Raw genomic sequence first — 16,025 nt, forward strand, 5'->3', positions numbered from 1 at the left:
TCAAAGGTAAGGGCTGGTTCAAAAAAAAATATATGGAATATGTTAAGGTCAGTCTTGTTTGTTAGTGACAATATTAACTTTTAGTTTAATCAAATTTATCGTTTGTCTTTAAATCAATTGTGAAAATGTAACAAATACTTACTGTATTGAGCAAAGATACAATTACACTTTTTGATATAAGGTGTACTATTATATCGAAATTAATTTAGTTCTGCTGAAAGTTAGATTTTAATCTGATACCGTAGTTAGTTTGCTCTTTTTATGCCAACTCAATCAGAAACGTTTTCCAAAAAAAGAACTTATGTTTATTTTGACAAAACACTAGCTTTAATTTTCAAAGTACGCAATATTTATGCATGGCAAATTGTAGACGCAAACATTATTTTCGCTTATCACCTATCAACAGCAGAGTCCATGTTTTGGAAAAATCTATTAAGTATATAATTTATGCATAAAGGATTATTTAGAGAATGAACTCCAATTTTCAAACTCGGTTACCAGGCAATAACAATGCAAATTGAAGACGCTCTCATCCCTAGGACGACGAGTAACGTGCTTATTGGTAATCAAACATTGAGTGACGTCATCACCAACGCTGATAAATTCTCTTTCATAGATTTACTTTTTCAACATAAGATCAGGCTATAAATATTTTATAATACTTATTGTTTAAAGTAACACATTGAATTGGACTGTTGTGATACTTTTAAGCTTGCAATTTGTTAAATGCAAACTTATATTGCCAAATGAATTTGTAAAGATGAGATACATCTTAAAAAACTATTAGGCAAATTATTTTTATTTTTATCCATTTACTTTGTTAGCTCTGTTGTGGAAACAACCACTTTGATACAAGGCGTAGGAAATGCAAATTGTATTTGTTTTTATATGTAACTTATAAAAACAATATAACAGCTGTTTATTTAACTTTGATTATATGAAATCTGAAATATACTGGGAAAAACAGTTGTGGTATACATGTCGTAAAATATTATCACAGACTACAAAAAACTAATTGTGTTTGAAATGTTTTAAGCCGTTTTTCAGGTTCAAGACAGTGATTCAAATGTGCTGCTCCGATCCTACGACTACTTTGCAGGTATACCTATCCTGCTACATAGCTATTTGCTGAATAGTATTGAGAACTTTAGTAGAAGGCTGATTTCTTTACAACAACATAGATAATTAATCGTGTTCAATATAAAAGCTAATAAGGAAATTAAAGCTAATAAGGATCATAAACCTTTGAGAAAACCATATACTCACACTTATCAACCACATACTTGAATGAAAAGGTTTGATGTGAAACTTCCCCGAAAATATCAGTTTTCAATAAACCCTCTCCTAAGAGCACAAGCCTCAATTAAAGGTCTGTTGTTTTTACTTATACTGCATTTTTTCTACGTTTTCTTGAAATTATCTTTTTTTCTCATTATATGTGTTTACATTACGATAAAGTTATTACTGTAGATTTATATTCTGCCACACTGTTTAATGCAAATACAAAAATATATATATTTTTTTATGTACACATGAACTTTGCCTGTATAATCCATGGTAAGTGTGTGTAACTGTTTTTTTTACATTATTTTCTTAAGTTGGGTATTCTTGTCCCGTTCCGAAGATCGGGCAATTAACTAGTATATTTAAAATCGTCATGATGGTTTAAGCATTCTAATTTATTGCACTGTTTACATTATTTTAATTAAATGACTCCAATGACATGCGTGTGACCACATAGTTACCACTATGCTGGAGTTTTAAATATGGGGTTGTTTGTGTGGAGAGAGTTTGTGAGGGAAGGGGGTTGTGGCTAATCAACCACTAAACCTCGAGATTGGTGGCCACATAAAACTCCCGCTGACCTAAAGATGCTTATCATTTAAATTTACATCAAACGGAACGGTCTCGTATATATTTTCAGCACCTTGAGCGGTCCAAGCTCGTGTTTTCTAGTTAATTATTTTTATCTATGTATAGTTTTAACGAGTGATATCTTGAATATATTCTCGTACATTATGGCTGAATAGTATTATAGATTACAAAAGTGTAGCACTCATTCACACGAACAAATCGACAAAAGAACTATTTACTGTTAATTTGATTTGTTGTTCAACACTTTTTGGTGGGGAAATATGTATTTTGTGACAATACGTAGCTTAAACGAAATCTACAAATAACCTAAATGTCATTCATCCACTTAACAGTATTTTCATGCAATTAAACCACTAAGAGGAAGATGTATTCGTCAACGATAAAGGCAAACAACAGTAAAAAAAATTTGATAATTAGATCAAAAAGTCAATGTCCATACATATATTTAACATATAAACTGTTTCAATACTTATAAGACCTATTTCTGATACGGTGGCGTATCCAAGGGGGGGTTGGTATTTGAACCCTACCCCAACCCCCAGAGTACCACTCCCCCCTAAGGCCATCCTAGTTACGCCTGTGTTCTGATAATAGTTGTATACGCTTATCTGTCCATAGAATAATACTAATATCCAACATTGATGTGTTTATGGTTTCATAGCTTTACAGTTTCGAAAAACTTTTATTTCATCGTCCGTGGTAATGTAATTAGAATACTGAAAATAATGTACGTAACAGATTTTAAATATTTGTTATCCAATTTTGCTTATCTTATGTACGCAACTGCAATGATTATGACCCTATTAACAATTTGTTGAGTTTCTTTAATAAAGGAACTCAAAATAAATAAATAAATTAAGATTTTGTTATAACTCGTATTATTTGTCTAATAATCACAATATCTTGATCTTGTTCAACCGTTCATAAATGACAGTTAATTTCTTGATTAAAAATTGATCCACATCACAGTTTTGATTTTTAAACAACCATTAACTCTTCTCGTAGTCATTTCATCTCCATTTAATTACAAAAAAAATATTGTTCTCCATACAATATAATGTTCAATATGAATGTTCTCAATTTATTTAATAAATATAAGAATTCACTAGGCTCTTCACTACGCGTAATCAAGACTTAATACTTTGCTTATAAATAATCGATACCGTAAAGGCTACTTTTTAACAAACCGTAATGCACGTAAGGATAAGAAATGAGCAGTAGTTTGCTTTTGGATTTTCAGAGAGTAATAAACAAAGGCATGAGACCAAAGTAGAAAATATTGTAGTACCTGTTTAATGAAAAATTCCTCAGCACAAAAGAGGGCTACTAAAGAAACGACAAGGTAACTTTTCTTTCTTTATGGCACATAATACCTTCCCAGACAATACAAAGGATATGTGACGGTGAAATTTATCTTCGTTTCTATTACATTGCGTAAATGCGTTTTAAATGTAGCTGGTTTCATTACGTTGCTATCTTTTGGAATACACGTTTAATTACGAAGCAGTCGTACTTTTATGTCAAAAGAGCTAGTTTTATTTTGCTTTGACATTTATATCTACCCTCCACTTTAGCTAGTACAATCCATATTCATGTTTTGTTATGTAGTCTTGAATCTGAACTACTTTGTATAGTTTAACCTCGTAGAACGTGTTTGAAGCTTTTTAATTGAATCCCTATTGAACATGCATTATATTTTGATTGCCCTGCAAATAAAATTTATTTGATACAATTTTATCACTTTGTGGAAGAGGTGAGATCAAAACAATTAATTGTAAATCTAATTATTTGTTCACAGCCAAAAAGAAGCAGATTCTGGAGAAAGGAATCAGAACATGCTACAAGATTTTGTTTGTGTATGCCCAGCAAAGAGAACTGATTTAGCCCCGTTTGGACGTTGGATCGTAGAATTACTACTTAAAATATATGAAACGACTAATATCTAATATATGATAATATTAGTGTAATAAATAAACATCATTAGTGTTAGTCCAGGTAATTTATTTTTAAAGTTTATTTCAAAATATGCTGCCTAAAATCATACATGTTCTGTATTTCAACACACAAGTTTTTGCTACCTTTCTTGAACTACGGAATAGTGATTAGTAACATGTCGTTGGCTTTGCAAACTCTTAAAATTAGTTTGGCAAGTGAAATCTTCCGATTGAGGATTATGTTTTTGAGTTTACATCCTTCTCAGATCACTTTTTCTATTAATGCTAGCAGCGTAGTATTACGAGTATAAATGTGCATCCATTACCAACACAATTTAAAACGCTACCAGTGTAAAAATCATAAACCTAAGGATATAAGTTGGACTTATTCTACATTTAGGGTATTTAGGACGATGATTGTAATGTTTTTAGTCATGTTGCTAGCACAATATCTCCCATGACACATTTTATAGTGTACTTTGAATTGGATATTGATGTACTAGAAAGTGTTTGGAGACATATTTAATCATATCCTTCAGTAGTGCCAAATTGTAAAATGCTAGTTAACATGTTACTCACTGGTTGAGCATTAATTCAATAATTTATCCTCGACGGTCACGAAATGCTAGCACAGGTACAGTTGTAAGACAGCTGATATCTTTATGTCGCACATTCGCCGTGTCGAAGTAGTTCGTCACGCCAAATCTTCTCTATTACGTCTCTATTCGTCCTCAAGGTCGATGAACCATCCAGTTCCGGCCACATCGTGAGACCCGGTTCTCACTTTATTTCCGTTGTAGACGTGTCCGTCTGCCCTGTGGCCATATTGTACAGTAATTGGGGCTTGCTTTTGTAGTGTTGAAAGGTATTGTTACAGAGGTTGGGAAGTGCGCCCCGAACTTTAGTGTAAAGAAAAGTTGTATGTGTACTTTAATTTTTGTAGCGATGTTACTGAGTGTATAAGTTATGGCATTGTTAGCCCGACGGTAGTAGTTTCAGTAATGAAGGAAGAGTTAAATGTACCCTTCTAAAATTAATTTTACTAATTACTACTTACTTACTCCTGTAGCCATTGGAAACCTAGGTGGTGTTTGGCCTCACCAACCATGTGCCTCCAAGCTCTTCTATCCTCTGCCAGCTCCAAGACTGCTCCCATTCCTCTCAAGTCCTTCGTCACCTCATCAACCCATCGCATTCTTGGTCTACCTAATGGTCTCCTTCCTTCTGGCATACCTCTGAGTACCATCTTTACCATCTCTCTCACTTCTACGGTTAATTATGGCCCATCCATCTCAACCTCCTACTCTTAATTATTCCCACAATATCTTGTTCACCATTATAATTCCTTTAAATCTCTATTTTTCCTTATCCTCCATGCATTTCCTTCTTTTACTATTCCAAAAATTCTTCTCAAAATTTTGTTTTCAAAAGTAATAAGGTGTAATAATTCATTTTATTAATTTTATTAATTAATAAAAGTAATAATTAATTTTACTACAGCGGGTCTTTTTTGTACAAAAGTTAGAATAGAAAAGTAGTTATAAACAAACGTATTGATGCTAGCTAATCCAAGTAATTAAATGTTACCTAATCTGGAAAGCTTTTAATGGCTGGAAGAAGTTTTCATGTTGTCACTGACAAATAACTCACATAGATAAATCATAAAGTCAAATCAATATACCTATGATGCTATAAAAACACAAATGAAACAGACCATTACAACATCAATGCGTTTAAAATAACTGTTTAGAGGAAACAAATTCAACACGTATTGTAAAAGAGGGTGGGGAGTATTATTTAACCATGATAAATATAAACCTTTGAGTTTTCTTTTTGTAGTTATTAATTAAACGATAAAACATTGTCTTGGGATTTACTTTGCGTGTCAGGTGTTGTGATGTCTTGTTTTTCGGCCAGTTTATTCAAGAGGGAAGATAAAAACCAACAAATATATCAGGTAAACTTAAACACACAATATGGCTAAATTAATTTTCCTGTTATAATACAGAAATTGTAATATATTTTAAACCACAAATTTTGTCTACCCTGGCTGTTACAAAATACACAACTCTCTAAATCAACAGTGTTCACTGATTTCTTAATGTTCACGTTAAACATTGTGTTGCCTCAATATTATTGTAAAAGTCATAAGACACAGCTTAGGTTGATGATTCCAATGCTGTATTACTGGAGTTTGCATTGTAAGGTATATGACCTCAACATGGACTAGGAATACTATTGAGCTAAGTCCTGCAAGAAAGGGTTCTCCCCTTACAATAAGAGTTTTCCTGCTGTCTTTTTGATGAAAACAAACGATCTATTGAGACCAAGGCCAATACAACCCGCTATGGTCATCCCGCTAGGGAAATTCTAAGGGGTTTCTACTGCGACACGTATCCAATATATGCGAGGGATGGTTTACCTTCTGGAAACATATTTTTCATTCATTATGTCTAAAAATATTATATTAGAGCTTTTAGGTATTTCAGTAGCACGTACAATTTGCTTTTACCTAAAACGATTGGCTTTGTGTCTTTTAATTAATTTTGTATTTGTTCACTAATTTATAAGACCATTTTATGTTTTAATTAACAACACTACGTAAATAAATTTTAAACGGCTCAAACTGGATAATAATAAAGTATTATTGAAGAAACTTAGGATATTAATAGAGTTTCTATATTTCTTAGTTAAAATAACAAAGTGGTTAAGAGTAAAATCTAATTTCTTCATGAAATGAAACTGAATAGCAAAATACCATTTAATAAAGCAACATGAAACTGCAATGTAATTAGACTCTAGCTTTCAAACTAATAGCTTAATTTGCCCCAATAGCCGTCCGTAATTAATATCGATGGTGTGTTATTGGCCTGGCTAATGAGCTAAGTTATAGTGTTTGGTCTGAAAACGTTTGTAGTAAACCTGTAGTTATAAAATATACGTTTTGTTTTATAATTGTAGGGACCTTAAAAAGCCCCTACTTATATTTAAGGCCTAATTAGATTTTGAATTATTATGAAACGTGACTAAATATTCTTTTGGCCTATTATCTTACAAGACACGTTTGAAAAAAGTCAAGTCGTAAACGAAATTTTATGTTTCACTAGTGTACCTGTTGCTCGAATTCGAGCAATTGCAAAGTATTACAGGCATTATTTTAAAACAAATAGTAGTCATAATTTCCAATGACTTTTAATGAGTTGACTAAAAGATCATGGAAATACTCATTATGTACACAATAGTTCGATTTAGGCTACTCAACATTTCTTTTAAATATCTTATCATTTTCCAAAAGCTGGTCTTATTTTTTAGTGTTTTCTACAAATGTTTCCAACTCATAGCCGCATTAGGTTGTCCATAATAACGATTATACATTTCTAAAATATACACAATTCTATTTCTTCTACTTGGTGGTGTTCTGACTTCCCTATGTTTCCATAGTTTGCAAATCGGCTCTTTCAATGATTGCTCGAGAAATGCAGCATAGTGTCAATTCAGTTTTCTTTTGGTATATCAAATTGTCCAGGCTTTCTCACTTTTTTCATCGTAATATATATGCCAACCCTAATTCAAATAGTAAATTTTTAATTTCAACCATGTCAGTAAATGTTTGTAGCACACGTTTCCTAAAATTGCAACTAAAATATTTACATCAATTAAATTATCCAGCTGATTATAATGTAAACAATAATGTGTTCTTTATAAGGATAACAATGGAACTTTAAAAACCACTGGGGCAGAACCCAAAGGAATTTTTCAAAAATGTAAAGCTAGTTTGTAAATCTACACACCTAGACAAACATTTTGGTATATACTATGTGGGTTTGAGTCTTAAAACAAAAAAGCCTTATTGTTTACAAAATTTCATGTATTGTATTAATAATATAGATAGATATATAATATCCTTAACAGCATTTATTTTATGTAGAGTTTTTTCTTTGTTCATTTCCAGCTGAACAAGCTGAGAGTCACCTGAAGAATTATGAGCCTAGACATAAAACCCGGACAAGACACGGAGCTAAGCTGTTTAATGAAAAATTCCACGGCATAGAAGGCGACTGACTATCTACGCAGAGCATCAAAATGTGGTTCCCGTAGTCATCACGTTTTATCATGAATATAATTCATCATAATGCAAACAAACAATAAATGTTTACTCACTGTGTAAACATTCGATAAGCTGTGTCTATTATTAAATTTGGTTTGAAGTTAATGGTTATATCAAACTACCATAGTTGACTATTTTACAAATCTCTTACAATATTGTCAAATTTGATAAAGATAAAATGCGTTGTGAAAAGTTGTCACAACCCTGATTTTATCATTTTATTTACAATCGTTATTCTTACTACCCAATGTGAGATGGTAAGCATAGCATCGCCATTAAACATGTTCTATTCCAACAATCCCGGTCCCAAGGGAGCCACAACTGGGAATGTCTAAACTGAAACAAGGAATCGTTTCTCTGTCGGGAAAATGGCAACCTTTTCCATCCCATAACACTTAATGTAAATTTGTGGCATGACTCAAAATTAATTTTCCCCTTAGGAAGCTTTAAAGAATGTCTCTAATTTAGTTTTATACTAGTGCTACTTTATGTTTTTATTTCAAGATTTAGTAGTAAAAAAAAATGTACATACATTAAAATTGCATGTTGAAAATTTTTACCAGACGTTTTTGTTTTAATACTACTTTTTGGTAGAGGAAGAAGTACTTTATTTTTCAGGCTTAAAGTAAATACTCACACATCACAAAGCAAATATATTTCAGTAGATTTGAACTACAGGTTAGTGAGTAACTATGTAGCTGTTTTGTTGTCAAATTGTTACACAGATTTGTTACATTTTCGTTGCCAATTTGTTTAGATTTGTTCTAACTTTAGGTTATGTAATTTTCCAACTTATCGTTAACTTAATGTTGGTCTAACATAAATTGCCATTTCACTTAAGACCAAAGTGTGAGTGTGTGTTTGTGTGTAAGACCGCATGTGTACTCTAGATACGTTAAAAACGACCTCGAAAGGACATTCAATTTCTAGCTAATAATAATATTTCGGAATCTTCATAAGTAAAAAAAATGCAATAAGGCATTTGAATAGTCATCTTTTACGATAATTGTATATAGAGTGATAGTTCCCTTTAATATATTACGGATAATAGCAACCATTCATACCCTAAGGTATATATGATTTAATAGTCCTTCCAAGAATGGCTATTAAATGTTTTAAGAATATTTAGGGATGATTCGTTTACATTATACTGTCACAAGTAAAGAGTGTTTTAAGTCCAACAAAGCTAGTTAAGACCTTATACTTGCTGAGCTGGTGAAGTCTCCCTGTCTTGACGTTGATGGGAATAGACGACCAATAGAAGAGCGAACTCTGGGAGGGAAGCTGGTACATATTACCGTATACAGACACTCTTCTCCCCTACAAGGAACAAATACTGTCGGTGAGGGAAATCTTTAGTGCTGTGAAGCAGACTAACTATATTATTGTACTCATGTCTGTTGATAAAATGTTTTTCTTAATTTATGTGTATCAATATTAGAAAATTTTGTAAATAAATGACCATGATATGGATCAGTTCCTGTAAAGTATGAGGTGAAATTTGAAATGAAGTGTGGTTGGAATATAATTAGTTTTAACATTGACTATTCGCTAGTCAAGAGTTTTAGTTTGAATAAAATTCATTATCATTATCAATTGAGATAGGGAAGTGTTTTAATAATATATAAGAATAAACGATGAATTTATGATGGTGTGTAGCTTTGTTACCGACTATGATCAGCTGTTTCATCAGTCAGGATGGTCAGGATCATCTATATACTGTTTGTTAGTTAAACCTTTCTTGTGTTATTGATTTTACCATATATTTCTATATTGCATCAAGAGAAGTAACATTGATAAAATTAATTTACATAAAGAACAAGACCCTAATAAAGCAGCGGTTTGCACTGGACAAGGCGGTGAAGAATCAACATAATAACCAGCCATAACCAACTTTGCGTTATCTCCCCATGGCGAACAACTAGTTTATATAAAGCCGAATTATAAGGGACGAGTGTGTCCGGTTTCGAGGCATCAAACAGCTAGTGACTTTTTACGTTCCCGATTAAAGACATATGGCTTCACCCCAGTGGCTCTGGAGATTCCCATGTTAACCTTATCATTATTCATATTTAAAATGAATTAAAGCACTTTGCTCGCTGTTTCAATTACCTAAGTTGGTTCTATGATATTCAATATCACTTAAAAGTTAAACAATTTACCGACAGAGTGCCGCACTATTAATTTTTTCAAACTTTTTTCAAATGTCAATGCATCTTTTGTAATTTTGCCTTTTAAATATCATTGTTAGTTACATTCATCGCTTACCCATAATAAAGATTGTTGACAAGCTAATGGGAGAAAATCTGTGTCAGATTGGTGATACCGTTTATTTTGTTTAGGTGTAGTGGAAGAACATAATGGCTATGGTATATGTGTTAAACTATAGCATAGCCTACCGTAAATTAAAAGAACCAAATTTCCTCAAACCGTGTGTTCTCCCATTGCAAACGCAAAGCAAGAGTATAACTTCTATAAGCATTTTATACTTAAACGTCAACCTCGTACGACGAACGGGTATTCTGCTAGTTTACAATATATCCAGCCAAACCACTTAAGTATAGTTAATAATATTTATATAACAACTTAACACTTACTGAACACAAGGGATATAAAATTAACTTATTAAAAGGGGGCTTTTTTACTTGCCACACAACTATCTGGTTGCAAAAACTATCTTGGTTTTTAAATTATCTCTAAATATACACCTTAAAGTTATGTAAACTCTTTCTCACAAACATTAATAACAATTTACCACCAACCCATAAAATACCTAGTTAAAGTTAAACATAATACCTAAGTAAAACTTAGATCTTATTAACTTGCAAAATTTAAGATGAGTTAATTACAAACATTAGTGTGAAATAAATACTAAGACATTTTAAACTGCTTATGCATGATTGTACATACTTTGACCATTTCCTGTATACCTATCTCTAAATTAAATGCCCCAACAGGTTCTGTCAAGTACACTCGCAGGAGGACGACCAAGAGACATCAGACTGTTTCTGGTCTACTGAAGCGAGAGTGCTTGCCTCAGAGTAGTTTGGCTACTGAAGATACCTACAGCTATTGAGATGCACCATACACTTAAATAAATATGAGCTACCATTATTATAATTTGTGATCACATGCCAATAGTAATTACTTTTTGTTTCTGTTTTAGGTGAAATTTGTTGTTGTTGTTGTTTGATTCAATGTTAAATATTGTTATTGAAGAATGTAGAAACTATGTATACATTAGTTTATCTGCGACAATTTTGTAAACTAGCCGTTTCAGTTCAGTCCTTAGAATTGAATAATAGCATTGTTTACTTACTTAATTAATAATATTGTTGTTTTACTTAACAACACGGGTAATGGACTAATGAGGTCCAAGGATTGAAAGAAATAAGTAAAATCTTAATGTTTCCAACTTCAAACAATCAGCTGTTTAGACCAATTTAATTGTTTTAAGTGGTGCAATTAGTAAATGGTACAATGATTCGTTGCATCACTGTCAGTGGCAATGGAGAGGTTATAAACGAAAACATAACCTCTTTTAGATGTTATGGGTAGTGATTGTTAGTAATAAAAAAACTGCCATAGGTGTACGCAACTCGCGCAAATAGTCTTTACACCACACTACACTATTTTGACAAACTTCCCATGCAAAGATTTAGTAAAGAAAACAGCTGTTTGCTGCCAACTTAATCAAATGGGGTTTCATTGCGTACTACTGTACGTAATGGGTTTTACCGGACACCAATCAGCTGATTGTACTGTATTTGTGAGTATATAAGATTTATATACTCCCAATATTTATATACGAATATTTAAATAATATATACATATACAGGGTGATTGATATAAGTGTGCCAGCCGTTTTATTCGAAAACCATAAGAGATATCAAAAAAAGTTAAATGGTAAGTGCCTTGGATTTTTTATTTAAAAAATTATAGTCAAGTCAAAAAAATTATTTTAGCCGCCATTTTTCCAATATGGCCGCCAACTTTGATTTTTCTTATGGAACTCCCTGTATTTTATGATGTATTCTGGTAGAAAATGTAATTTTAAGACGATTTTATTCTTGTCATTTTTTTCATAAACCTAACCGTTTCAATGATAATAAAGGTTTAAGTTGTGAATTTTTGAATGGTTTTCGAATAAAACAGCTGGCATGCTTGCTTAGGCCTTTATCGAAACTCTTTCTCATGCAGAAATTTCAAAACTTTAACCATTATTATCTTTAAAACGGTTAGGTTTATGAAGAAAATGACAAGAATAAAATCGTCTTAAAATTACATTTTCTACCAGAATACATCATAAAATACAGAATGTTCCATAAGAAAAATCAAAGTTGGCGGCCATATTGGAAAAATGGCGGCTAAAATAATTTTTTTGACTTGACTACAATTTTTTAAATAAAAAATCCAAGGCACTTACTATTTAACTTTTTTTGATATCTCTTATAGTTTTCGAATAAAACGTCTGGCACACTTATATCAATCACCCTGTATACATATACGTATGTACATACATATACATATATACATATACAATAATATATACGAATATTTATATATTCGTTATGTAATAAACAAAAACATAACATTTCTTAGAGGTTATGACTAGTGATTTTTAGTCCTTTAGTTGGTGGTAATATGTAAGGATTTTAACAGATTTAGTAGTATGGCGTAAACTCTAGTACGTCACTCGTCCAAAATGTGTTTACCGGACTGGTATGGTAATCCTATACTCGACTTCGTCTCGCACGGGAACGACCACACTCGTCCGGTAAACACTTATTTTCAGGACTAGTAACGTAACATACTATTACGCGATCGTTACGTATGGAGTTATCTCCGAAATAACCTAGCAGTTTTACATCTGTATTGTGAGGACGAAAAGAACCCATTAAACATTTTGTTTTTGAGATTCTCTCAATTTTTGACAAAACACAGTTAAATGAAAGCCAAATCTCGTATTATGTATATAAATTTGCACACCACTTAAGTTTTACTATTATTAGCCTATTAATACTACTATTAAGCTATTCATACTACAATGGACTTAAGTTGTATAACATTAAATGAGTTTATGTCAGGAGTCGACGTGTTTCAATTAATTAAAATACCTTGTGTATTGTGTATTGTGTATTCCCGTATTTATTATAGTTAACCTTAGAAATATGGTTCATATCACTACGATTTCATGTCTTCTTTACATTAAATAAATAGTTCAAAGATCCCCGTAAAGACAACGTTTTACGAGGCAGGTTTATGCTTGATTAGGGCAAACCCCACCGTTTCCTATCCACTCCTGTGCTAACGTTTTGCACTCATGCTATGATAACTATGTAAATTAGACGAGGTTTTATGTCACTGAAAACTCCATTACTTTTATAGCAGTGAGAAAGATAAAAACTGTACCATTTATATACAGGTCTAAATGTAAATTATGTAAGGTATTAATTTTAAATAATCCTAGATAACATACTCTATTAAAAAGAAAATGTTTTCGCATTCGACCAATGAATTTATATTTTTTGCTAGGCTTTTTATTACTATTTTAAAGTGCAATATTTAAAAGTGTTAGTAGTTTAAGTTTGTTTTTACAATCTTAAGTGAATGGAATTTAAACAAATAATCTTACGTATTAAAACGTGAATTGTTTTTTGCCCTACAAGTCTGAATCCACTTGGAGTTTCATAATTCTTATATCGAAGGAGGGATAATTTTGAGGGAAAGGGAAAATAGAAGCCATCATTTTTTTTTTGAGGTTGACCTACGTTGATTTTGTAGTTGAGCTATTTCGAAATAGACTTGTAATAATACAATAACTTTTTGCTTTTCTAAGTCATCTGAGTCATACCAAGACATGCCATGGCCCTGGCTGCAGTAGATCTGAGTAATCGGGCGTTATTCAATCTGTGTGGCTAACTTTTGGCTAAATAATGACAATATCTATATAAATAAAATTAGAGTTTTGTCTGTACATTGCTCAGACTCATAAATTTGTAGGTTATTTTTACGTTTTATTGAGCGGAGCGAGCGAAGCGAGCGAAGCTCTTTGGGATCAACTTCAATGCAAACAATATAACACCATCACTCAATAACGGCTGAACACATTTCAGCCAAACTTAACAAGACTACTTAGACTAATAATGAGATGGTTTGTAAACAAACAAATTTCAATTAGATAATGCTAATGCAATTTAAAACGAACTTAAAATTTCAAATTTTTAACATTAGGCTTATGGGACTAAAGTAGCTATGACAGTTTTTTTGTTTACAAGAAAAATGTAAACAAGAGAATCATAAGGTATTTCTGAACTTTCTATACTTTTCTTTTAAACGTTTTTAAACCATTCCTATAATTTTAATAAACAAGAAAATGCCGTTAAAACATTTTTTAAGGCGCGGAATTCACTGAAAATCGAGAAATTATACGGAACTACTTTCTCAATGCGCGGAGCATAAACAAGGAGCGGAGGGATACGGACCGGTGACTACTTTCTTGGGAACCTATTTGTGTTGCCAGCTGATTAGAAACAGCCAATGTTAGAAATCAGGATTTAATAAGTGATATATCGAACCGCATCGAAATCGGTATTTAATCCGATAATACCTCATAGGTTATATTAAGTTGAATTACATCGACGGTACAGTAAGTTATTACACTTATTGATAAAACGCAGATTGAACACTGATCTAATTTAGGCAGGTGGGGAGGTAGGTCGGGGTTTATGAGTATTCGTGACTACATTAAGTGTTTTGAAGTAAGGTTAGATTAGGAAGGTAAAGTGTAGGTTATAGGTAGGTGATCGGGTTGTTTATTTGTGTTGCACCATATAATTTTTATCTTTTGGAATGGAATAGTTGGTTAAGGTTAAACGGGGAAACGATTTCAAAAATGCTTGCATATGGTCTTAACTTAACAAACCATCTACAGTATTCTAGCTTTGACTTTATATAAAGTCAATGATTCTAGCAAATTATTACATACTGACCAAAAGAAAAGAGAACATTTGGTGTTGGATCTTTGACCATAGCAAAACTAACATATAATTTATGGAATGTGAAAAGTTGTATATCATTATATACTATTCTGTAATATTAATAATTGTTCGGCAAATCCTCATTTTAATGGCTCGGCTGAAAATGGAATCTGCATTTTGTGAAACAGTTATTTGGTAACAATTCAGTCATTTCAAATGTTGATAAAATTTCCTTTCTCTTTTTTATACTTTAATGCCCTTTTTGGATGTTAATATCAGATTCCAACTACTGTAATATTTTCCTGGTCAAAACTACCTTACACTTCTCGAAGAGGTAAATTTGAATTATTATAATTTTAATCTTTAAAACCAGCATTAGTAAATAAATCTATTGACCTTTTTGCATTTAGTTACTTATACAAATATCAAATCACGTTTGTTCCGCTCAACTGGCTTTCACCTCTCTGAAAGCAACCCTAGTACATTAAAGAAGTCGAAACAAGTCTCATCTAAATTTCTGTCTGTCTGTCTGTCTTTTTGTCTATCTGTAACACTCAAGATGGCATTTTAAGCAAACTTCTCCAGGAAAACGAGAGTAGCTATCAAGATCCAAGTAATTTTAATGCATTCATTGGATTGGCGAGAGTGTCTTTAGCCATTAAAATATGACCTCACTACTTTGTAAATAAAATTACGGACGTTCAAAAATGAAGTTTTGTGCGGTTTTTGTCAAGTTTTCGTCCATTTTTTTATCACCTAATCATCTATGAAATTAATAACGAACAGCTGTTTGGATCAAGATTATTTTTTCTAGCTGTCACTGATATGTTTACAAATTATGTTTACAAATACCGCAACCATTTCCGATTCCGTTATGAAAGCAAATCCCAACCAAGTGAGATTAAAAACGTTTTTCTTACATAACGGATTTAATTAATCGCAAGTGGAATAATATAGTGTAACCGTAAATTAAATAACTAGGCATCATCCAAGTCAGGAACCAGAGATTCTTTGTGTATAAAATTGTTCTTGAGTTTTGATAACCAGAAAGAAGACCTCGAATCAGTGTTGTATAGGGCTGGGAAACTTAAATTTATTAATGATCGTCGCCAATAGCTTACAAACAAG

The sequence above is a fragment of the Macrosteles quadrilineatus genome, unplaced genomic scaffold, assembly GCF_028750875.1.
Source record: "Macrosteles quadrilineatus isolate MER2022 unplaced genomic scaffold, UCM_ALF_1.0 Scaffold_8__2_contigs__length_117827958, whole genome shotgun sequence".
NCBI classification, from domain to species: Eukaryota; Metazoa; Arthropoda; class Insecta; order Hemiptera; family Cicadellidae; genus Macrosteles; species Macrosteles quadrilineatus.